The 24,564-nt window shown below is 45.8% G+C and overlaps 2 protein-coding genes across 4 annotated transcripts in view; one reads left to right on the top strand and one right to left on the bottom strand.

The window, feature by feature from the left end:
- The window catches only part of ELMO1 (engulfment and cell motility 1), a 247,265-nt gene extending 228,224 nt beyond the window's left edge, over positions 1-19,041 (bottom strand). Inside the window, exons 1-2 of one of the 2 annotated variants that reach the window (XM_034062009.1) lie at positions 18,980-19,041; positions 18,313-18,379 (exon numbers count right to left, since the gene is read on the bottom strand). The gene's annotated coding sequence lies outside the window, so the exon portion shown is untranslated. Of the gene's footprint in view, positions 1-18,312; positions 18,380-18,688; positions 18,741-18,979 lie in introns of those variants that run through there. The other variant, XM_034062008.1, reaches the window with a different exon arrangement.
- The window catches only part of ANLN (anillin, actin binding protein), an 819,922-nt gene that overhangs the window by 342,740 nt on the left and 452,618 nt on the right, over positions 1-24,564 (top strand). The gene's annotated exons all lie outside the window — the stretch shown is intronic.

The following is a 24,564-nucleotide window of genomic DNA, read 5'->3' as shown; positions in this document are numbered from 1 at the left end:
TTTGACTCTGTTTTGAATCTGATTGCTTCCTATCAGCACCTCTGAGCTCGAGTGCTTGCTATGGGATCGCTGACATGTGGGCAAACGTGGCACAGTATTGGTAAGGCGTTCCAGAGGCAGGAGTAGCACAGAGAAAGCCAAGGTGAAGGGGAGGCAAAAAGACACATTTGGAGCCACTTTTAGCAATGGAAGAAGTGGCATGAAGGGTACCTTAAGGAATCTGAAAAGAGATTAAGATGAGGGAAGAAAACTGCAAGAACCTGGCATTTAAGAACCCGAACTTAGATCATAGCCCCTCTAAGAAACCAGACTGACTTATACAATGGTAGCAAGATAAACCAGAGTGATTTGGGGTTAGATTAGACACTGGGATGAAGCTCTTCCCTGTGAGGGTGCTGAGGCGCTGGCACAGGGTGCCCAGAGAAGCTGTGGCTGCCCCATCCCTGGCAGTGCTCAAGGCCAGGTTGGACACAGGGGCTTGGAGCAGCTGCTCCAGTGGAAGGGGTTGGAGCTGGAGGAGCTTTAAGGTCCCTTCCAACCCAAACCAGGCTGGGATTGTGTGATGATCCTGCTTAACAGAACTGTTAGAAAACCAATACAGCCATTCTGGACCCCCATCAGATAAGCAGGCACTGAAGGAATTCAGTATCAGCTGTTCCGTGTGATGCAAATACTTATGTAATTAGGAAAAAAAAGAAAGGATGAGTAATTTTTATGTCCAGCCTCAGCCATGGGACACGTCCATGAGGAGAGGTCCAACAAGTCACATTTCTGATAGAACCAGCCAAGTGTTCCTTTGGTGGTGCAAAACCACCACTGTCAAAGACAGGGCTTTATTAATGGATGCTCTTCCCCCACTCCCACATTTCAACCTTCTTCTTCCCTTTCCTCTCATCACTTACAAACACAAGGCAGAATCAGACTGTTTGTTTTCTTTCCTTGAGAGCAGACTAGTTTTTCCCCAGTTTGGTGGTACTCCAAGTGAAAAGGACAGCAGAGACACTCTTGGCAACTGTACAGGGTGGGTTTTTTGTCTTTCCATGCAACACTTCCCTGTGCCAGCTCTGTGAGTAACCTCCAGAATGAGATGTTTTTTCTGACAGATGACAGCAGAATGCAGTGAATAAACAAATGAGACCCACATGAAAACGTGATTCATACGCAATGTCAGTATCCCAAAGGATAAGATGGTGTCTGGGTACCAACACAGCCATCCTTACATATAAGCCTTTAAGTGAACTATACAATTGGGCTGAAAGGGACCTTAAAGCTCACCCAGCTCCAACCCCTTCCACTGGAGCAGCTGCTCCAAGCCCCTGTGTCCAACCTGGCCTTGAGCACTGCCAGGGATGGGGCATCCAATATGTTTCATCTGATATGAAAGGATTTGATATCCAAGATATGAAAGCTAAAGGATTTTCACCCTACACCTCACACGGGTGCATTCATACTTGTTGCACCATCAGCCCCAACACATACACAGCCCATGTTACAAAAGAATGAGTGACTTTCAAGGCACCATATGCTACCCATAGAAAAGGTTATAAACCAAACTCCTTGTTCCTCCTCCCTTCTCTCTGCCGTGGGTCCAGCTCTAGGAGATGAAGGGGATTACTGCAGAAAGCAGTAAGTGATTGGCAGTGTGATGGAGCCAGGAAATCCAACAGTCACCAATTCTGGATGAGAAACAGCCTCTGGGCTTCAATAATACCTTAGTAAAAAAGGGGCTGATTATACTAGAATCCACCCTGCCAAGAATAAGCCCAATCTTCTCACTTTAATGAAGAATACCCACACAGTTAAACCTGTTAATAGCCCTCAAGAACACATACAGCCGGAGGAGCGGCATGCTGCTCTCATTCACAAGTTTGCTGTTCCCTTGCTGACGCCTACCATCTCCCATGAAGGCTTATTTAGACACATTCCTCCCAGGGTCCAGGTTTCCCATTCGTGTCCTTTCACTCCCCTTCTGCAGCAGAGTCCCCCAGTCACATAAGGCCAAGTACTTGCAGTGTGATGTGGGAACGGATCCAAGCCTCCAGCGAGCAGAGGAGTCATCTGAAAACCAGTTTATTCTTAACCTGGATGTGTTCCCTGACTGAGCTTATTCCCCATCACAACAGGTGGATCCACACCTAAGGAAGAGGCAGAGCAAACCAACCACTGCTGACAGACGGACATAACCATTAATGGCATAGGAACGTGTTCAAAGGATGAATATTGAGGAAGGGGTTCTCACACAGGGGAACTCTTCAAGCATCATAAAATGGACTTAACACATATCCCGTGTGTTATTCACAGCTTCCTTTGCCAGTTTGGCTAATTATACGATATTTAAGTTTAAACATATGTTGCCTCCCTTGCAGTGAATCCTCTCCTCCTACATGATACAGCAGTGAAGTCATCGCGCTGACTTCAAGCCGAATCCTGCACCCTCCTCAAGGAGGTGGGAGGTTTCAGTTCATCTGGAAAGCAGTCCAGCCCTGAGGGCAGTGATTCTTGTTGCAATAAGCTACCAGGAGCTCTACTACCACAAACAGCCTGAAACACACCATCCACGTGCCCTGTACTGAAGAACCAGCATAACTCCCACCACCCTGGGCATATGGTTCCTAAAACACCTAAGAGACACTTGGGATGCACCCCTATTAACAAGAAAGGTGAACCAGCAGATGTACTCTCCTTCCTCCCATACCATCACCAATTGTTTTTGGGATTTCTCTGGTTTACTTTGGGGTTTTTTTCAACCAGGAACACCTAAGAAGAGAATTCCAAATGGCAGTAGTAAAACTAAGCCAAAGCATCCAAAATGTTTAGATGGACAAAGAAATATTGCAGCCCCTTATGAAGTGTCATATGCTGCAGACAGGAAAATCTCTTTCAGTTAGTGCATTCTACATTACAAGTGCCTGTACTAAGCAGTGCAGCCAAGTATGCCACAATAGCTGCGTTTCATTAGCTGAGCATAGCAGAGTATAGGATTTAAAGGGAAAAGACAGCAGCTGAAAATGATTGCATTACATTAACATTAACCCACAAACCCAGAGGAGGAATCTCACATCCAGAACAGCTACAGAAGCAGTAACTCAGAGTTAATGTCTGCAAAAGATTAATAATCCTGCTCTGACAGATTCAAACTCCTAAAGGAAGAAAGTTCACCTCAAACAGTGTTCCCTGGGGTTGGGACAGGGAAGGAAAGAAAGGAACGCGTGGCCTAGTTAAAAACATCAGTAGGTAGAAACACAACTGTAAAATGATGTGGTTCCCAAAGGAACAACATATCTTATGGCTTATACACACATTCCCACACATTCCTTCTCTGCAAGGACTTTGAAAACAAATCTGATTTGAGGAACTGTAAATTAAATGGACATGTGAGAATTTAAACACTATGGGTTGCAAAGACCAAAGCCTCAGGGACTGGAGCAGGAAAGAGGCAGGCAGGACCAGCATAGGCTGAAACACAGACAGCAGTGACAGCTCTAACGCCATGGGTGCATGCACTTCACAACAGCCCTTGAGTCTGGATGCCACAAGGGCTTAGAATAGAACAGTTTAAAACAAACCAACAGAACAGTAAAAGGAAAGTACTTCATCATTGAATCCCAGCCTGGTTTGGGTTGGAAGGGACCCTAAAGCTCATCCAGTTCTAACTCCACTGGCAATACTGGCCAGGAGGAACAACCAAACCCCTAAGCTCTTTCTCCCAGCTGCAGCTGGAAGAAACAGCCTGGTCAAGCCCTCAGCCAGCTGCAGGTCAAAAGGCAGAACTAAGCCACCAACTGAGGTCCGAGGAAAGCCATGGTAGCAAGCCAAGTAGAAGCTGCTATCAGACCAGCTCTAAGACGACTTCACCAGACCTGGTGCCTTGTTCTCCACTGGCCATCTCAGTTTACATGGCTTCCCCAATGGGAAATGAGTAATAAATTTTACCTAACGAGCAAGCAGCATTTGGAAGCAATCAGTGTCCTATTTTCCTTCGCCATCATGCTCAGGGAAGGGTTTACTTCCCTTCTGCATCCCTGCAGAGTATAAAGTACTTCATAAAAAGGCAACATACAACCCTTGGACTATACAGCTATAGCAGAGCTACCCAGCATGGGCTCATGCTTTAAGATGCTCTTCAGCTCCAAAAGACTCCCTATCAGATAATTAATTTGTAACCTAAATTAAAGCTGCCCTGACTGGACAATATAAAGTTGCTTTTTAGTTGAGCTCCCCAGGAAAGCAAGAGTTTATAACTCATCATCTGTATTTGTCTGCCATCTACACAGCACTATCCCATATGGACACATGGTACTTGGGGGTTTTATGTTTGTTAAGGCCCCTTCATTAGCAGCATTAACCCCCAATTCTGCTCTTTCATTGTATGATTTGCACAGGACTGCCCAAAAGCAAACAAGATTTATAGGGCTGCATTGAAGATTTGAGGTTTTTAATGTTTAAAGTAAGTGTTCCCAAATATACTTATTTAAACACTGATGAAAGCAGTGGAACAGCCTGAACCTCACTCATTTGGAAGACCCTTTGTGACTACTCTGACCATGAGGCTTTGTGTGCAGTAAAGCCCCATGCTACGCACTGCGGAGTAGAAGTCAAGTAAGTTATGAGACAGCAGTCTGGTTGCAGCACAAGTTTCCTCTTTCAGCCCTTTCATTCTGCTTTCCCTTAGTAAAGTGAGAGATTCCTGTTCTCATTTCACACATTTGTCTAACTGAGAAAAGCAAAGAGCTTCCCAGCGAGCAGCCTGGCCAAGCAAACCCATCTGAACCCCTGGTACAGGCTTCCAGCTGCTTAACAAGGCTCACACCTTACAGGCTCCTGCTCCATCCTGCTTTCACACAACCTGCCTGCACTTCTGCTCCATCTCTGGGACCTCGGTTGCTCTGCTGACCTGGACCAGCTCACCAAACAAAGTCACTGTAGAGGGGAAAGGGGAAAAGAGACACGGATCCCATACAGATGCACAACTGAATCAGTTGCTGTTTCTAAGGGTACCAAGCTAAAAACTGAGAGGATGGGGGGATGACCAGCTTTTGAAACAGGAGTCCTTGCTCTCCACACCTAATACATTTTGCCAGCAGAAATCCAGCCTAAAGCTTTGGCTTACAAATGCTGGAGCCATCAACTAATAAGGACAATTACACCTGAGTTCTCTTTTTATACACAATTTGCAGTTACTATTTCAATTCCATTGTATAAGATCTCCTTCCAGCCCCAACAAAACACAGCATGTTTGATCAACCTCGATGATCTTAAGGGTATTTTCCAACCTAGTTGATTCTGTATTTAATGAATTTCACAAACCTCTGAAGTTAAACAACTTCATAGCTGTTGCTGTCCGTTCTCATAATTCCATCAGCTATTTGCATAGTCATTCCCACTCTGATTTAATCTTTCCTTTCCTGATTGCCTAAGTCCACATAGAAAATGAGGGCAGTAAATCAAACTAAGGCTTGGCAGGCACAGACTGGTGAGATCACAGCACGATGCCGGAACAGCACAGGCCCTCGCCTATGGAATAGGATCACGGAGTTCCCGTTTGAGTAACCATCATCTGATCAATGAGCAATGCTGAGGCAGAACACAGCCCTCCATGGAACCCAGCTGTAAACCGAGGGAACACCCAGGGAGGTGAGAGGACTGGCATCCAACTCATGGTCACATTATGCAATCCAGCTGTACTATGGCATTCATAAACCCAGTACAGATGACGGCTTTATACTGATGGAACCCAGAGGTAAAAAGCAAGAGGCGAGGGTATAAAGTCCCCATTAAAAGGTAAGCTTGAATACACAGACAGGGTTTAATATCACCAATTCTCAGCCCTTTAACTAAAAAACCCAAAGGGTTTTATAGGGTAGAAAAATAAGGCATTGCTTAGGAAAGGTGCACTCAGACAGAGAAGAATGACAAGAGAATTACTTAAACACAGTCTGTGATGCTTCATGGCTCAGTAACTTCTGATGAGCACTGATGTGCTCCGCAGAGACAGAAAGGCCCATGCAGGTGTGATGGGAGCAGTTAGCCTGTTATCAGCTACACTGCGGAAGCTGCACACTTTGTACAGGGCTGCCAGCAGCTCTCCACGCACTGTTGGTTATTCAGAGCTGCCAGAAGAGTCAGGACAAGTTATACTTGCAGACGTTGATTTCTTTCTTTCTCCTCCTTTTGCCTGCCTCCATGGTAAGATGTGCATTGAAAGCAAAGGGCTACAAGCCATTCCCCATCCTGTCACTACCTGCCCCCCTCCAGCTTTCTTGCTGGCCCCTTTAGGTACTGGAAGGAGTGTGGCTCCTCTTCAGGAGCAAGTATAAGCAGAGAATCTAAATGAATTCAGAAGCCCCTAAACTAGCCTTAACAGTAACTCACTACCTCTCCTCTGCAAGACCTCCTAAAGAGATGCTCCTTTCAGATGTATACCCATATGGATCCACAGAGGCAGGCTGGGCTAGACTTAAACTTCACCTTGGCTTAGTGTAACTACTCCCTCCACCAGTAGCTTTACAGCTAGCAGTAAAACATGATTCCCTTTTAACACCCTGAAGATACACTCATTTCCATGGGTCTTGCAACAACATTGAGAGAAAATGGTTGTATGCATTGCCTATTACCCTGGCCTGCTCTAAGGCAGAAGAGCACAAAGGACTGTTCCATGGCATTCAGCTTCAGCTTTCAGGCAAATACATTGTGATCCCTTCATTACAAACAGTACTCAGCCCTTATAAGGGGACCCTTATAAACCCAACACCCAGTGTTTCCTAGGAGCACCGATACGATCCAATGGACCATGCTCCAACAAGCCAACAGTGTGTCTGCAGCACTGGGAGCAGCCTGGCTTTGGCTCCGAGCCTCGCTATGCACCTGAGACCCCCAAGTGCTGCAGCAGAACACTCATCCTTAGCATGAGAAGGACATCACAGACTATGTAGCACAGGGGATGTCTGAAATGAACAGCAAACAACCCACTGGTGGGTTAGTTTTTCAGCTATATAGACTGCTAGATAGAATTCCCAGTGTCAAAGGTCAGGGAAATGAGATGAAAACCATTAATACAGCAGACTTCAGACTCTTTCACACACAACACAGCCAAACGTATCCTTTATCCAACCACACGTGTCCTTTATCCAACCACAGCTCCTATTAAACTGCAGGAATTCCGTTTCCCTCTACAGTTTAATGGCTAATTTCTTAGCACTCACAACCATTAAAACAGCCAAGCAATGACCCTACAGCCCTACTGTGCTGTCTTACTGCATGCCTGCACACATGTGCACAGATGTAAAAGCCAAGCATTTCAATTAAATGAATGCTTCCCAAACACAAATTACAATCTCTTGTCTTCTAAATAGCAGCAATCTCCCTAGGAAGACTTTCCAAGCTGTTCAGAAAGTAGCTATTGTCAGGAGCATAGCTGCATAAGATGGGTGCTTCCCACGCTGTTGGTCTGACCCATGCATTTAATCTCCAGCTTTATTTATTCAGGCCTGTACTGCAACAAAGAGCATGACCCACATCTGCCTTGGTTCATACAGAATCAACAGCATTACATGCAAAAAATCCCAAAACCTGAAGCATGTGTTTAACCATAATTATAGTGGAGTAAGAATCCTTCCTGTCTTCACACACACACCTTAGAAGACCTGGAATAACCTAGGATTGGCCTTAAAAGCTCATAAGCTTCCTAGCTGAAGAGCTTCCTTACTCCCAAGGCAGCCTTGTGGCAGACAACCCATAGCAGCATTCACCCAGGGTGCAAAGGTTGTTGATGAATGTGCTACAGCCCTGCACTGCCATCAGCCTGTGATTCTCAAGCCGTTAGACAATACATGCCAAAATAAGCCCATATTCAAGCTGTGGAGGTGTCAGAGAGATATTCACCTGACCAATGTGCCATCACATTTCACTCTTCCATTCTTCAGAGGCAGCTGTAAAGCTATACAACAGCCCAGCAACATCCAATCTCAGAATCCATATGCCTTGACAGACTAAGCTTGTGTAGCTGAGTAAGTGAGGGGAACCCAAAATACATAGTTATATACTACATAGATCTAAATTACTCAGCTAAAACACTAGGGATTACCAACTCCATGTTCCAGGCTTATCCTGCAAAACACATGATGCTTATACATGAGTATACTCTCCCCTTTTGGGGCCTACTGATGCTTTCCCCTTCTGCTTGTTGTATTTCTCTTTTCTTCTCTGCCTTTCAGCCTTATTCTACCATCATCAGAAGGACCATGAATGTCTTTCCAGCCACTTCTCTGCTAAGCCAAGTTCTGCCTTTTGCTACCAGCCTTGGTACCCCCCCACCCCAGAACCCTTCCTAAACTATACTCCATTCTTTCAGGAGCAGCCTTTTCTGTTGCTAGTGCCAGAGGCCAGGAAGGCTCCTGGCAGTGCAGCTCCCACAAAGGGACCCAAACGGAACAATCTCTTTTTGTGAGCGCAGATAAGGAAGTCCAAGATGTGGGGTTCAAAAGGGGAATTAAACCAACAGAAAACGCCACTGGCATTGGCAGGTTTTAAACCAAACGCAGGCAGTTTTATCCCTTTAAAGGGGGCAGGTAGCACACAATGGCTTTCAGCAGCAACTAGCACCTGCTTCTTTCTACCTACATACAAATGCTCTGCAAAAAAGGAGGAAAAGATGCCCTGCTGTGGACCTCACGTAATGGGGGTACACTGTAATGCTCCAGTAATTCTACCCTATTTCTGCAGAAGCAAATGGTGAGGCCAAGTGATGGGAATTCCTGCTGGCTCTTCCTTGGACAGTTACACAAGGCAAGCCACTGACAACTGCAGGAAGATGCTATTTTCTGTATGAAATGGTTCTGTGAAAGAATTACTGCAGAAAGAGAGGTTATTTTACACAAACACTTCAGCAACACAATCATCATGTGCAAAGCAAACTGCTGCTCTTAAGACATAGCTGCTCCACTACCACAAAACCAGAGGAGAAGTCCCTTCTCTTCCTAAACACAATGATTCTTCTTTAGAAGCACACCAGCGAGAAAGAAATAGACAACTTCTTCCCTTACGGTACCCAAATTGTTCTGCAAATAGAAAAATGGGACCAGAAGGAGCCCAAGTGTTGGCCCTTAGAGAAGCAAAAGTACATTTGAGTACTGTTACAGTCTGCATGGATTTCTCATACAGCACAAGGAGGGGGTTTCCCTTCCTTTGGACTCATTCTTTCATTCAACACTGCTCAGTGCTGAACTGCAAACCCAGGGACTGATTCTCTGCACACAGAGGTTACACACTTGTCCCAGCTGAAGAGCCAACATCTACAGCACTGTGTATCTGAGATAACTCTCCTTCCAAAGGCTGAAATCCCAAGCAGTTTACCTTGCTGAACCCAATGCCATTGTCAGCAGGAAGAGCGGAGCTATGCCAGGAGCTCAGGATTGTTTGCTTAATATTGTTATTGGAAATATTATGGCAAATTATTACCACCTTTCCCTGTATGAGACCAAGATAAGCATCAACACAGCTCTCTCCATTAAGCCAGTAAACAGTCACAGATTAAGTTCTCCTTTCAGTAAAACAAAACCAAAACACTGAGTATTTTCCTTCAGTTCTAAGTGTAGACACCCAGACTCGAAGTCAGCATGAGTTCAAAGCATAAAATCACGGAGAATGCCAAGGATTGGTGTTTTTCAGCTAAAACATATTGCTACTTTGTGATTTTCATCTATGGACAACCTTTAGTAAGACACAGCAACTACTGCCCAAGGGACAGAGCTGTTGCCTATAGCATTATCAGAACAACCAACCCTCTTTCAATGAGGAATAAGAGGTGATGGTCCTTCCCTTCACAAACCCTAGATGTCATAGAACCATACAAATCATAGAGTCATAGAAAGGTTAGCATGAGAAAGGACCTTAAGATCATTCAGTTCCAACCCCCAAAGGAAGGATTCTTACCCCCCAGTCTTTAAGAACTTGTGTCAATGCTTCAGTAATACCTTAAAACCACCTTTGTTCACCTTTGTTGACAAAGCACAGTCTAAGAAAGCCCCCTTTCCTTTGACTTTGTGTTCATAAGGCTTGGTGCCAGCATCAGATTAGGAAATGAAGACAAATACTAGCTTATCTCAAACGGAATCCAACCATCAAATATCTTTCTCTTTGCCTTTGGCATATACCAAAAGAGCTCCAGAATCACTACCTACAGCTGACACAGTAGATTCATTCAATACAAATACTGGGCAGTCAGACCTAAACAGAGCTGCCCTGCGCTCCTGGAGCTCCTCTCCCATTATTTGGTACATGGAGCAGCTCAATTCTGTCTGTATCTGAGGAAAAAAAGGATTGTATCTGCCCATTTGGCTCAATCAGCTCACCAAGGCACTAAACCTGCAGCAGGAACTTCAGATTACAATTGAGAAACAGTAGAAGCAGAGCTCCCACTGCAGATGTATGCCATCCATGCTGTCCCTAGGCAAGGCAACTCCAGCTTTTATAAATAGCTTGCAAATAGACCTCTTTCTGCCTGCATTCTACCTGTTATCTACCCTTGTGTTTTCAAAGTAACATTGAGAAGATGCTCAAAACAACCTCCAAGTCTTTTAACTGCTTCAGGTTATCTCTATCAATACAGAAAGCACCCATGCCTCGCTCGCACTTGTAACTTCTGCACAGAATGGGTTAAGATCAAGCATCCACGCTGACAGTGTAAGACTTACCTATCCCTTCCAATAAGCACAGTGGATTCAGAGATGTTGCTGCAGCACTTGCAAGCTCATGGTATAAAACTGATTGCTCTTTTTCAGTGGTGGCACTATTGTCAAAACAATAGGTCCCAGGGGTTGGACTACACAGTACATGAAGGTTCCTTCCAACCCAAACCAGTCTATGAGCCAAGGTTCCTCTTTAAGTGATGCCTCTTGTCTCATCTAGTATGCACATAACAACACACATGAACGCCATCCTTAAAGCACACAACTCCTTCCCTTTGGCTAATACTGATATTGCAGTTAATTACATGCATAGCTGTAATTACACATGCATAACTAATGCTTGGGTACCTCAACACAGACCACACTGCTGGAAACAGACTAGGATAAAGAAGCTAAAAGCTGAGGAAAACATCACATGAACCCTTTTAACTGGGTTACGCCTATTACTTGTTATGTGCATTTGCATTATGTGACACACATGAATTCTTCTCTTCTTCCTGTGGGAACACTGCTAGCATTGAAACACTGCAAAGCAGCAATCCTAAGGATGCAATTCCTTAGGACACTAGCCTTCACCTGATGCAAAGACTGACACTGCATCCTCCCAGTGTCAAACCAGTGACTTACAACATCTCTCCCATCTTGTTAGAACTACAGAGTTGCACAATGTAATTCCATTACAACTACGTATCTCACAAATGGAACACTCCAGGCCTCCCCAGGTCCTCTTGGAATTCAAGCACAGGACATCAGCAGTATGAAAGCTGCACTGACTCAGACTTCCCATTTCCAAATCCAATCAAACCTACTGGTTTCCTAAATGACTCCAAATTGCTTGCCTGAGAGGCTACCTCTCCCTTCAATCCATACCCACAGCTGGAGCCTCTTTGTTCCAGAGGACAGGACATTCTCTAAGGGGGGCCCTCCACTCTGAATTTCAATAGATCAAGAGAGAAAAGGCTCAAGACAGGAAAGCAAGGCTTATCCAGCTTATGGGGACCACTGAACACAGCCAGAACAATCAGCTGGAAACAAAGGGTCTGCGGGTTGACTTAGGTTTGATTTTCTGGTCTAGTTTGGTGGTTCTCTATTTACCGATGCAGGGGAGTGAATTCAACTGCTTTTTCCCTTATGCCATCGTTCCTTAGCTACAGGAAGGCCAGCACAGCTGCTATTCCCACCTTCATGTATCAATTATACCAAACTAATTCAAAGCTAAAAGCCTCTCCATCTCTAGAGTGAGGTGAATACATTTACTAAGTTTAAGCAATTTGGAATATAAAACCTGAATAATCTCAAAACCTACTGTTTAATTTGAATTCACCAACCACCACTGAATCGTGGATGTTTTGATCCCTCTGGCATACGAGCCAAGAAATAAATGTAAAATTCCAGTGCAAACAGCCCAAAACCATTTCATTTATGGGTTTATTTTAAAATAGAACTCCAATTCCAGCTTGGATTTCAAATGATGGAGATCATTTTCTTCCCTTCTCCCCCTGCACACATCTCTCCTCTATCATAAGGTGGTTTCTGACTCATTCACAGCTGCAGGGGATGAAGTCTTTGAAACCTCTGCCTTCCAGAAAGCCATCCCAGCACAATGCTACTGGCTCCTGCTGTTGGACACACACTCTCTTCCAACAAGCTTACCTCCTAAGGTAACAAAATGGGTTATTTTGGGCAGGTCAAGAAATAAATACCCAGGTCACTGCATAATAGAGAGGTTTATGAAAGGTGCTGCACACGTTACATCCCAAAGCTAACCCAAGAAATACATACTGAACTCATCAGCATTTGATACAGAAGGAAGAACAGACGCAGAAGTGAATGGGTCAGGTCCAAAGATGCCAGAGAGGAAAGGCAGGAGCAGCACAGGGCAGAAGAGATGAGTTTCACCTTTCCAAACTTCGTGCACTGCTTCCCACAATTGCCCTTTCATTAAAAAAAGCACTTTTGGCTACAAAAGATGAAAATCAGGCTTCCCAAAAAAGACCTGAGCTACTTCTAGCACTAACTGTGATGTTTAATGATACAACCAGTAGTTTTTGTTCGAGATAAGACCCATTTTTCATGCCTTTTTCTTGCTTTCTGAACTGGCAAAAGCTGTCAAATCTTTAAGTACCTGCCACAGAATCAGTTAAAATTGCCTTAAGTGACCCAAAGTGGAAAACACCTTACACTTTCCTTTGGCTTTGCAGGCTTTTTAGTTGGTTGGGTCTTTTTTCCTCCCCTTTACAACCTTCTCCTGAGCAGTTCACCACCACCATGCCAAATGTCCCATCTTTTGCTCTGCAATGGATGCTCTCATTTAAGTTTCCTACTTGTTTTTTTGTTTTCCCATAAAAGACTAAGTGCAACAAGAAACTTGTGTATCTACAGGAGAAGAGATTATGGACCCAACCACAAAGTATAGCTCAGAATAAGACCCCACATGCAAGACCTGAATTTGGTGAGCTTGGTGAGCAGAAGAGATGCCAGAGGATGTGTGAAGAGGGACAATGGGATGAAAAGGTTGACAGGAGGAATGCACTTGAACCCCAGAGGGCAGAGGTCCAACAGATGAGTGCCCTGGTGCTTGAAGGGAGAGGAGGAAGAAACCTTGGGAGAGAAGATAGGCATTTTAAAAGCCTAGCATCCAAGGGGTATACCACATATCCTATCTGGAACACCAGGACCAGTACTTATGTTTGAGTAAATTCTTATTTTGGGTTGGTTTGGCTCAGTGTTATTGAAAATGTTTATGCAGAAGTCCATGCACTGAGGCAGCACTGATCAGGTTTCAATTTCCAGCTGAAGCCACAATCGTTGCTATGAAAATTAATGTGCAATTGTATTCCAGAAAGCAAAGCAATGGAAACGACTGCATTGGAACGTAACAAATCCATGCACTGGCACTAGGAGTAAAAACTGTATTATACCAACATGTGTCAGACATGTTTCTGCTCTCAGAGAAGAAATGTGCAAATCAGCATTGTGTGGCCAAAGGGTATTATGTGACTATTACAAATTCCTCCTCCTTGCCCTCCTCAACAGATTACCATCTCCCTTCATATATGAAACAGCAATCTAAAGAGGCAGCTCACTATGGTCCACCAGCCTCATCCAATGACACGTACAGCAGGTTCAGTCTAGCCTGACCAGCTCACATGAGGTGCTTGTGCATACCCACACACCCCTCACACTTCTGCTGAGCTATACAATACCTGTACATTGGCTGGAGACAGAAAAACAGTCAATACTTGCACCTTGGCCACAAATTTCAGCACCAAAATTCATGCCTGCACTAATATATGAACAGTGAGCTAAGGCAGCTCTCTGTCTATGGAATAAGGCATGAGAACAGCCCCACTTTGTACAAGTTTACTGGAACATTGGTTTTGCTAAACTCTTTCCATCACTCCCCATTAGAGAACAGCAGCTTTAAGCCATCACATAACCAGAACTGGAGGGTCTCTCAGAAGCAGTGACCCAGCCTCCTTTCACCTGAAGCAAGCTCAACAGGAAAAAAGCCAGATATTCATCATATTTGTATTCATGTGACTGATAAAGATGACCCAGTCCCTGATGATGCAGTATTTCAGGGGCAGTTTTACACTTGCTATGCCCCCCATAAGTTAGGACTGTACAATAACACTTTGAGCTAGAGACTTCGAAAGAGCACAGCAGGGGATGCACACTCATGTTGCAAACCTTGGATAAAATCATTTCATTGAGTAACAACCTAAGGGATGCCTGGGAAAGACTCTAAGGAAACCATGGGAGCTGGATTTAACAAACACATGAAAGAGCACAGAACAAGGTACCAAGGTAGGGGTGGCAAACATGCAAGAGGAAGCTTTGAGAAGTAAGAAACAGAAGGAAAGCAGAAGACAAGAACAGTCACACAGCAAGGACACAGCTATTATCTTGTAATAGATTTGTATGGGAACAACCTGTTTTCTTATCCCCCCCCTCAACCTTTTTACTGAGATGCTGTTTCACAAACACTTCACATCAACTGGATTCCATCTGAAAGAGGAAATCTTGTCCCTCATCACTGTCTGCTAGTTCCCACTCCCTCGCCTGTGCTAGTGCTAGTGCTAGCTGCTGTGGAGTTCTGAAGTGGTGTTTGACTGTACATGGAACACAGCCGAAGCATCAGTAAGGAGACTGAGCTCCTCAACAGCAGTAAGAATAGGTCACTTACACGTTTGTAGAAGTAGTATATTTACCTTTCTAAAGGACTTCAAAGGCTGCTCTCTAGAAATGTACCAAAGTAAACTCATTTGTACATAAACAAAACCAGTTTCCTAGAAGAAACCCTAGCACCAGTTCTCCAAGTCTTCATCATGCAATTTACTGCTGAACATAAGAATGGCTCATCCATCACTTCCACTCACTCACAACTAACTTCCCCCTCCTAGCATCCACTGAAAACAGTCAAACCAAGCCCTCACAATGGAAACCTGCCATTAGGAGAAATATACCAAGGCATTTCCAAGTGTTTGCAAACAAGCACCACGTGAATCACGGTTCACCTCACTCTTAAGTGCAAGCCTGAGCTTCACAAACCCATCTGCTCAGCAGCCTGAGGAATTAGTAGCTTACTGAATGGTACCACACATGTGCCACCCGCTACTTAAGTGCCTGCCCAGAACACAGACGTTTACCTCTGTCACATCTGAAACAGAGCAAAGAGGAAGCACATCAGCTATCCCTGGGGCACATTAATACACCTCTTAAACGCTAACAGTGATCAGGAAGCTGAGGACAGCAGCAGAAAGGTTATGACATTATCTTTCATCCCCTCTCCTGTGTCTCTTGCACACTTGCAGTAATGAAAGATCACACCATGAAACCAACTCCTTGCAAACAGCTTGATGCAAACCTGCTGATTGAAAGACAGCTTCACAATTTAGTGATTATTCTTCCATTCATCTAACACCATATGCATGCAGTTTGTGTTAAGTGTCACACACATATTATCACCTCTTACAGTCCCTAAGATCAAACGCCTGCCAACATACTGCCAATTGCTTTTAGTTTCTCTTTCTCTGCTTTTCCAGTGTTATATTTGGAGAAAGGGGGAAAAAAAGGCAGGAAAAAAAGGCAACTGACTCAAGGAGAAGGAAAATGATCCCAAATCCTTTAAACAGTTGCTCTGTTAAACTGACACAAGCTTCACAACGTGTACTTGGCACGTTCCTCTTGCCACGAATACAAGAACCTTTTGCAATAAGGAAAACCTCATTCAAAGCAGGGAAATCTTTTAAAGATACAGCACAGACCTGACTGTTGTTTGATGGCTGTTACAAACCCATTTCTAGTGCCAAGTGTTCAAACCACAGACTTCACAACTGTAAAACCCCTTTCTGAAAGCTCCTTTTTCATGGGATAATGACTGAGGAAGGAGGCAAAACTCAGGCAACGCATCCTGCCTCACATCTGCACCTCCAAACCAGTGCAGGGAGGCAGGAGAAACCTGCCAGACCCAGGTATAACCATGCAGAGGAGACAACAGTACTTTTGCTGCTCCAAGGGTGTACATTGCTCTCGAGCCTCCACAGCTCCCAAAACCCCATCACTTTCTATCAAACATGTTTAACTCAAGGCCATACTGCACATTCACACCACAGCAGGGCAAAAAGAGCAACTAAACTTTAAAGAGCTCATTCACTTAGAGGAAACTTAGAATCAAGTAACAGCAACCACAACTCGAGATGGAAACTGTACTTGGTGGCCTCAATTAAGTCCCAAGCCATCCTTATCTGAGAATCACAGTTAGAAACGTTGTGGTTGGCAATATATGCAAAAGCAGCAGGCTGTCATTGGGGCAGGAGGATATTGCATGCACTCTGCAGGTGCATGGCAGAGATCTATGCAAACTTCTTCCTAGCTACAATTAAATCTGCAGACATCAACCCCCCTCTCCATCACACACTGAACCCATCCAGAGTATCAAAAGCAGCAAGCCCCACATCCTATATGTGAGCATGGGCACTCTGGTCCTTGTGTATCAGCATGGAAAACATGAGATCATAGCCCAACAGCACTCCGTAGGCTGGACACTGTGAGAAAGCATGTCTGTGAGCACAGACCTCAAAACCAAACAGGCTTCTGCTAGGTAGAAACAACAAAGAACGGAAGGAAGGGTGGAGCACAGTGTTACTCTTGATCTGCAACTGCCTGTCAGGAAGTACAAGGGACACAGCAAGGCTCCAGTAACTGTTGCACCTTTACAGACCATAATAAAGGGGGTGTTTTTCTGGTGAATACTAGGGTGAAAGAGCATTAAACAAAAATAAATCACTTCTTAAGACCCCATACACAATATGCTGCACCTGAACACCGAGGAAACAGAAGTACTTGCTTTTGAAACTACACAGAAGCAAGTTAATGCAATGACAACCGAGCTGCAGATCCTTTAAGGGACCGCATAAAACTGCTGCAGAAGAAGTAGGTAAGAACTGTTCCTATCCCCTCATCAAAACCCATTTGTATTGTACAACCATTCAGTTTTTCCTGGCACATGGAGAACAGAAGGAAAAATATCAGAAGTATGGAAAACAGCTCCTCATTTAAAAACATCCCCAGACAATGACACTCATAGGAAAGCTGCAAGCTCCAGAGAGGCCAAGTGGGTTGTACAGCACAAAAGAAAGTCCATTACCCCTATGCAATGTGCCTGGCACAAATAAAACAGGAGTCAGGTACCTCCAGACCGGTCACATCACACTCAGATCCACAGACAGCACCTCCCAATAGTACCCAGTGCACACCACATGGGTGCTTCAGCCAAACTAACCTTTATTTGCTCCAACAGGTGAGTGTTTAAAAGTTGCTGCCTACTCTGAACAGATTTATGATACCTGTGTTAATGGAGGTTCTCCTAACAGCATACAAGAGGAACTTTAACCAGCACACTGTCATTAGCCTCCCTCCTTCTTATCTAGTTACTGGTCATCAAATTAGATCACAACCACCTGCTGATACAGCTAACAGAAAGGGGGGGAGAGGGAGGAATCAGGGGCAGAAAACCTCCAAAGGATGCAAACTTGCAGCTTAAACTGTAAGAATTGTATGAAAATTCAGACACATTTTTCTTCGCTGTGTTAATATTCTGCATAAGTCACTCAATCAGGCACAATGACATGGAAAGAATGGGACTAATGTGAACAATGAATGATCCATAAATGTCTAGAAGGTTATATAACTGAGGATGAGACAGCAAGGAGGAAGAGCACAAAGGAAACAACACGCTCAGCCACAGGCACAGGACTTTGCTCAGTTCTCATTCAATTTCCCCCTCTTCCCAAAACATAAACATCTTAACCAGGAGATAAATGTCTTAACCAGGAGATAAACGTCTCAACCAGGCAGCTGGGACTAAAGCAAAAGCAAACCCATTTGCTTCCAAACCTACTCCAAAACATCCCTTGCTGAGACTGCACCATAACTGCTGTATCATGAAACGCGGCTCACGGGCAGCCCTGTTTATACTAAAGCAATTAACACACGGTACATTTCCTGCACCGTTATTATCCTTGGCGCTCCCATCGTGTTTGCAGCACATTGAGCCTTGGCAGGTTCAGAGGCATTCTTACTAAGTTAACAACAAACCGGAGCCGATTCGAAGCGTACTCACTGTTATTGTGCAGGAACTCCCGTCTGTGCTTCACACCATCCTCGGGGGGAGGAAGAGCTGGGCAGTCCTGCAAGGAAAACAGACGCAAAACAAACTTCGCACAGGCTCCCAGCCAACAAACTTTAAACCCCATAACTTTCCGGCCCCGAGCCCCGCTCGCTCTGCGAGGCTTTGCATAACCACCACCCTGCGCTCCGCACTCATCACTGCATCCCCAGTGCACCCGCTCTCATCAGCCCCATGGCGCACGCATCCCATCGACGGGTCCCAGAGGCCAACCGGGGAGGGATGCATGCCCCGGGGGTACCCTCGGAGCAATGGGATGCACTTGATGCAGCGCAGAGGCTCCTGCGGCCGTGCGCTCTCAGCCCCTCACCCGCGGCCTCCGACCTCCGGGCACGGCGGGGGCTGAGGGCGGACGGAGGAGGAGGAAGAGGAGGAGGAGGCTCGGCACAAGCCTCGCCGGGCAGCGGGGAAGGGAGGGCAGGGCACGGCAGGGCAGGAGGAGCCGCTGGGCGGGCCGCACTGACAACACGAGGCTGCGCTTCCTCTTCCCCACGGCCCCCCCTTGCCCTGGGGCAGGCACCGGCTGCCGGCTCCCAACGGGGGCAGGTGCGGGGCTCGCCGGTCCTGCCCCGCTCCATCCCCGGCCCCGCCGCTCGCCTACCTCCAGGGCGGCCCGCAGCCCCCGGCCGCGCTCCCTGCGCCGCTCCGCTCTATCCCATCCCGGCGCTGCCGCTCGCACTTCCTCTTCCTCCCTCCTGCTGGCCGCGCTGAGCCCTGCAGCCCCGGCCCGGCCGCTCCGAGCACCTGCGGCAGCCGCCGGAGCACGGCCGGGACCGGGGGCTCCGCCGGGAGGGGGCGGCCGTGTCTGCGCTCCCTGCGCACCGACGAGCCGAGCATCCATCCAGTGCGGGATGAGCGCATGGAGCGTGCGGGATACGGAGGGATCAATGATCCCTGTTTGCTGATCCCAGCATCCCTAAGGCAGAGCGGGCAGGAAGGTTCTGCGCCGTTGGTTGGTGTTATATTCATTAACTCACAGCTGCTGCGGGGCACAGGGTGCCCAGAGAAGCTGTGGCTGCCCCATCCCTGGCAGTGCTCAAGGCCAGGTTGGACACAGGGGCTTGGAGCAGCTGCTCCAGTGGAAGGGGTCCCTGCCCGTGGCAGGGGTTGGAACTGGAGGAGCTTTAAGGTCCCCTCCTACCCAAACCAGTTTGGAATTCAGTAACAGATTATATATGACATTACAAGGCATCAAATTGTTCTAATATTACAGATCTTCTAATATCACACATAGCAGGTTTGCTTTGGGTTTTGTTCTCCCCCAAGTCTTGTCAATTAAACTACTTTGCTAAGAGCTGACAGCAGCCCTGAAGCCCTGCTGTGGTACAGCAACTTTCATTGCCTGCTATGACAAACCTGACTCTGTCTCAACTATCACATGGCACACCAAGACCAAAACGTGCAAGAATTAACTGGCTCTAGTCTTGCAAATAACAAGGTACAAGAGTGTCTTTATGCAGGTTAGTGATTCCCAGTGATGTCCTATAAACCCACTCTCCTGCAACACCCAGGTCCTCAGACCACAATAATACTGTTATGCACCAGCTGATGTTTATGAGGCTCATCACCCTGAAAGTAGCACAGCCTCTTCGGAGGGTTTTCCACCCAGCAGGATTGCTGGAGGCTTTCCAGAAGAGGAAGCAGGACTCCCTTCTCTCCTTAGGCTGTAAGGCACCGTATCAGCAATACACTAGATCTGAGCAAGCACTCGGGTGTGATGCAGTACCTGGCATGACTCACCTAAGTCACACACCACTGTATTTATAGGACTGGAGCACAGACTCTATGAAATGGCAGGGAGTGCACCCCAAAGCCATGGAGGCTCCTTTCCATGCCTGCCTCGCAGGTTGGTGCATGGCATGGGGGGGCAGCAGTGAGGATCTGGGCAGCAAACATCAAGGCTCTGCTCTGAAACTTCTCCATGGCAGGAATTCCCCACAATCTGGAAACATTTATTTAAAGCCATCGAGTTTTAGGACCTCTGAATGCCCAGATCCCTGAAGAAGCTGACCTGGCACATTGAACCAGCATGTGTGCAGTATACGTTTTATAGCACCTTTCCATAGTACTTTATTAAGGTAGACCTCCAAAACTCAAAATGAGCTGAATATGTAACTTATTATACACTGAAAACACTTATCAAGCCATATCAAGCCTTTCTTATGGCTACACCAAGCTGACTGAAAGAGGAACAACATCAACACCAAGCATCTGCCTGTTCACTATGTAACACTGAGGCTTTTTTCTGTGTGTGTTACCTGGATTCTGGTGCTTGAAATGAAAACAAAACGTGTCTGCAACTTAGAAAAGGGCACTGTAAATACAGCATAAGGTGTGCAAGGAAGTTTTGTTGGCTTCCACTATTAGCTCAGTGTCCCAGCATGCTGATGGGGGGGGTGAAGATCAATGTGCAGATAAATGGTGGTAGGAAAGAGATTTAGAATATCAAAAGAGTGAAAAATACAATCATAGAATCAGCTGGTTAGGGAAAACCTTTAGGACCATCAAGTACAACCGTTCCTCAGTACTGCCAAGCTCACCACTAACCCATGGCACTTCCACCTTGTCTACACAGGTTTTTAATGGCTTTGGACATTAAATGCAACGTTTTCCTCATGGTGGTTTTATGTTTCCATCAGGCTCAGCAAACAGAAATCATTAACATTGATTTCAGCTCTAGATTCTCACAATAGTTGGGTTTTAAACAGGGCAGGAGAACATTGATCTAATGGTGCTATTGTTCCACCCTTTGGAACAAAAACTGGGGGGGGGGGAGATCTACTGATGTAGGAGGATGAACTTAAACACATGGCTCAACTGCACTGCTCAAGAGAGAGCAAACTGGAAGTGTGCAGAGCATACTCCAGTGACGTCTTCTGGTTATCCCTATCCCTACCTCATACCCATAGTACTGCAGCTGCTGCACCACCATTAGGATTGGTTTTGCTCTCCTACATCCCAGGGAACCTTCATATGGAATATATATGCATGGAAGTGTTTGGCTGCTATGGCCATACCCTGATTTATTTAGAAGTAGTCCCTATTGACCACCAAAGCACATCTTACCATTGCAACTCATGGTTTTTACAACCCATACCCGAGTTGTTCTTATGATGTGGGCATAAGATGTTTACTAAGTAATTCCAGAAAGCCAGAAGAGGGAGTGCAGGAACAGCAAACACCAAGAATTAAGCATTTTAATCTGTGTGGCTATTTCAGCTCCAACCTTAAGAAACAACAGCATACATATATAAGTAAAGGCATTTCCAGGAAGGACTGCTGCTTGGCTTTGCTAACAGGGGTGTTGCAGGAGAGTCCAGTAGGTTCTAATTACCTATTGAGTTCTGGCCCATAGATATCACAACTTGGCTGTCCTAAAACCGTATAAAGCAGCAAAGCCATTAATCCCTTTTGGCAGTGAAAACCTTAGATCCTGCCACGAAAGAGGTCCTGACCATTTCTGATGGAGTTTTGTCTGAGTAGTTCTGGCCAAAACCTTCTAGAGACATAGATCATCCAAAGCAGCCTTTTTTAAAGTCCAACAGTGAAGATGGGTACGTTTTATTGTGCTTATAGGATTTATGAGTGGCCTTTAATAATACTGTCTTAATCTGGAGAGGGGCTTTTTACAGCAGCAGTGACAGGACAAAGGAAATGGCTTTAAACTGACAGAGAGAAGATTTAGATTAGATATAAAGAAGCAGCTCTTCCCTGTGAGGGTGCTGAGGCGCTGGCACAGGGTGCCCAGAGAAGCTGTGGCTGCCCCATCCCTGGCAGTGCTCAAGGCCCTGTGCCAGCGCCTCAGCACCCTCACAGGGAAGAGCTTCTGCCTAAGAGCTCAGCTCAGTCTCCCCTCGGGCAGGTTCAAGCCATTCCCCTTGGCCTGTCCCTACATCCCTTGTCCAGCGAGCTTGCACCCTGTGCAGCATCAGCCATTTATGAGCAGTGGCTGTGAGCACAGCTGAGCAGATAGAAGTGAACCTGGTTTCCCCACAGCTCCAAGTTCAGATGCATGAAAGCAGAACCACTCTGACAAGTGCTTGGAGAAGACACTGGAGGAATTTTGATCACCTTACCAAGACATAGCAGTTATTTGCTGCATGCCATGTTTTCTTCTCTACCACAGTGGTGGTCTCTTATGTTTGCCATCAGAATAACATTTTGTGATAAATGATCCTGCTTATTTCAACCTGTTATTTCAACCACATTTAAGGATCAGTATCTTTTCTATTCATTTGAGCCTTTGGGGAGGTTCTAACCCAAGTCAATCAACAGTAACTGCCAGTAGCACAGTAGCAATAAAGAGCACAAGCTCCCTGCTCCAAGGTGTGTGAGGTGCCCACTTTCCTAATGGGGTGATTCACTGCAGTGCTTCACTGAACGGATCCACACAGGAGCAAGTGGCACTCCAGCAGCTGCAGAAACAAATGCACTTGTGAACCTATCACTTGGCCTTTCCCCTTCTGCATTTATTGTTCCATCATCATAGACACTCCCTTTGCCTGTAAAATGCTTTGCCCTGCTGGCACACTTCATTATGTGTGTGTCCTGAGGAGTGTAATGCTCATGGCTGAAAGCCACTGTCCATGCCACAGAAACTCAGGAGGTGTTGGAGCTGCTTATGAAGAACTGTTCTGAACAAGCCTTGAACACACATTGCAGCACTACATCCTGAGCAAGGCTCACTTACAACAAACAAGGTTTGGGTGCTGCTTTCAAAGTGACCCTCTTCAGTGTGTGGAACTCTTCAGAGAAACTCCAAGGCTTTAAGTATTATGGTTTAGTCACATTGTTGTTGGACTATGTATTGACTTACAGCAACTCTGACAAGCTGCAGCAAAGGTCTTTCAGGTAACACCTTGTCCTATCATAACCTGATGGAGGTGATTCACCATTCCCACAGCCCATGTTTCAGTGTGTTTCTCTTAGGTGCTTATATCACCCATTCTTCATGCCTCCTTTTGGGTTTTCCTCTTTGCCATCCTGCTTTCATTCAACAGTTTGAAGTACTGCCTGCTCCTTTACATATGAAGTTGTGGCCTTTAATATATATTTCATTGCTAGCATATTATGGTCTCTGCATCATATTTATCCTGCTTAGTATTATTAATTACCTCTCACCTCTTTGCAATACAGCCTCCCCCCCTTTCCCTGCTCTAAGTAGGGCCATCCATTGACAAGAGTTGGGCTTAGGTTCCTTCCTAGATGACAGCAACAAGGGGAAGAGGAGGACAAGGGTTAGGCAGGGCTCAGTCAGACTGGTACAGACCATGGAGCAGCAGTGTTTGAATCCAAGGTTACCATTTGGAGACCCACCTTCAACCTCTGGATGTCCTAAGTTCAGTTCCTAAGCCTGAAGTTTGGGATGGGAGCATGATTTATTGGATGAAATGTGAAGTTTTGGGTCAATAAGAAGCAGTGCTGTGTCCATATCAAACCTGATGGATACTTCAGGTACAAAATCATTTCTTTTTTGTTACAAAAGTGGAAGTTTCTCATTTGGCACTAGTAAAGGACAGAACAGAGCAAAGCTCCTGATCTTTCAAGACTTAAGCTACCTGAGGTTCTTATTCCTTAAACCAATGCAGAAAATGAAATACTTTATTCAGCACAGATGTGTGATAGCAGATGGTCATTTTGGTTAAAAATAAACCATTTTTCAGACCGACTCAAATACATTCACAGCACAGGAAATACTTTCCAGTTCAGCTAACAAATCAATGGACACTTCACTTGTGTAAGTCTCATTCGCACCCTTTTTAACAGCTTAATATTCAGAGGCCTGAGCACCTGCAGCTCCCATTCAAACTGGACAGTTAGGGTTTAGAATTCCTGCCCCAGGATACAGGATGCCCCTGCTGACTTCCCAGGCTAAACTGGGGGAAACCATCAGACCTCTTAGGTCCCAAGGACTAATTAGTGGATGCCTGTCAGCCTCCGAGGGTGAGGAGTGTGTCCGTGCCTCCCCATGGCAGATGGCTATGGTTCCATTTGAAAGGCTCTCACAAGAAGCTGTGTTGTGGAAGCACTCCCTCTCCTCTCCATCCATAGTGCCACTGATTCATTCTGAACCTGAGTGCAGATGGAGGATGGCAAAACCTCTGCTCCAGCTGGGAGCCAAGAGAAGAAGCTTCAGCATTGATTGCCTTTGTGAGCCAGAGCTCCCCGCTGCTGTGTTGTAGTGTA

This window comes from Melopsittacus undulatus, chromosome 1 (assembly GCF_012275295.1).
Source record: "Melopsittacus undulatus isolate bMelUnd1 chromosome 1, bMelUnd1.mat.Z, whole genome shotgun sequence".
NCBI lineage: Eukaryota > Metazoa > Chordata > Aves > Psittaciformes > Psittaculidae > Melopsittacus > Melopsittacus undulatus.
This window is presented reverse-complemented; position numbering and strand designations above follow the sequence as displayed.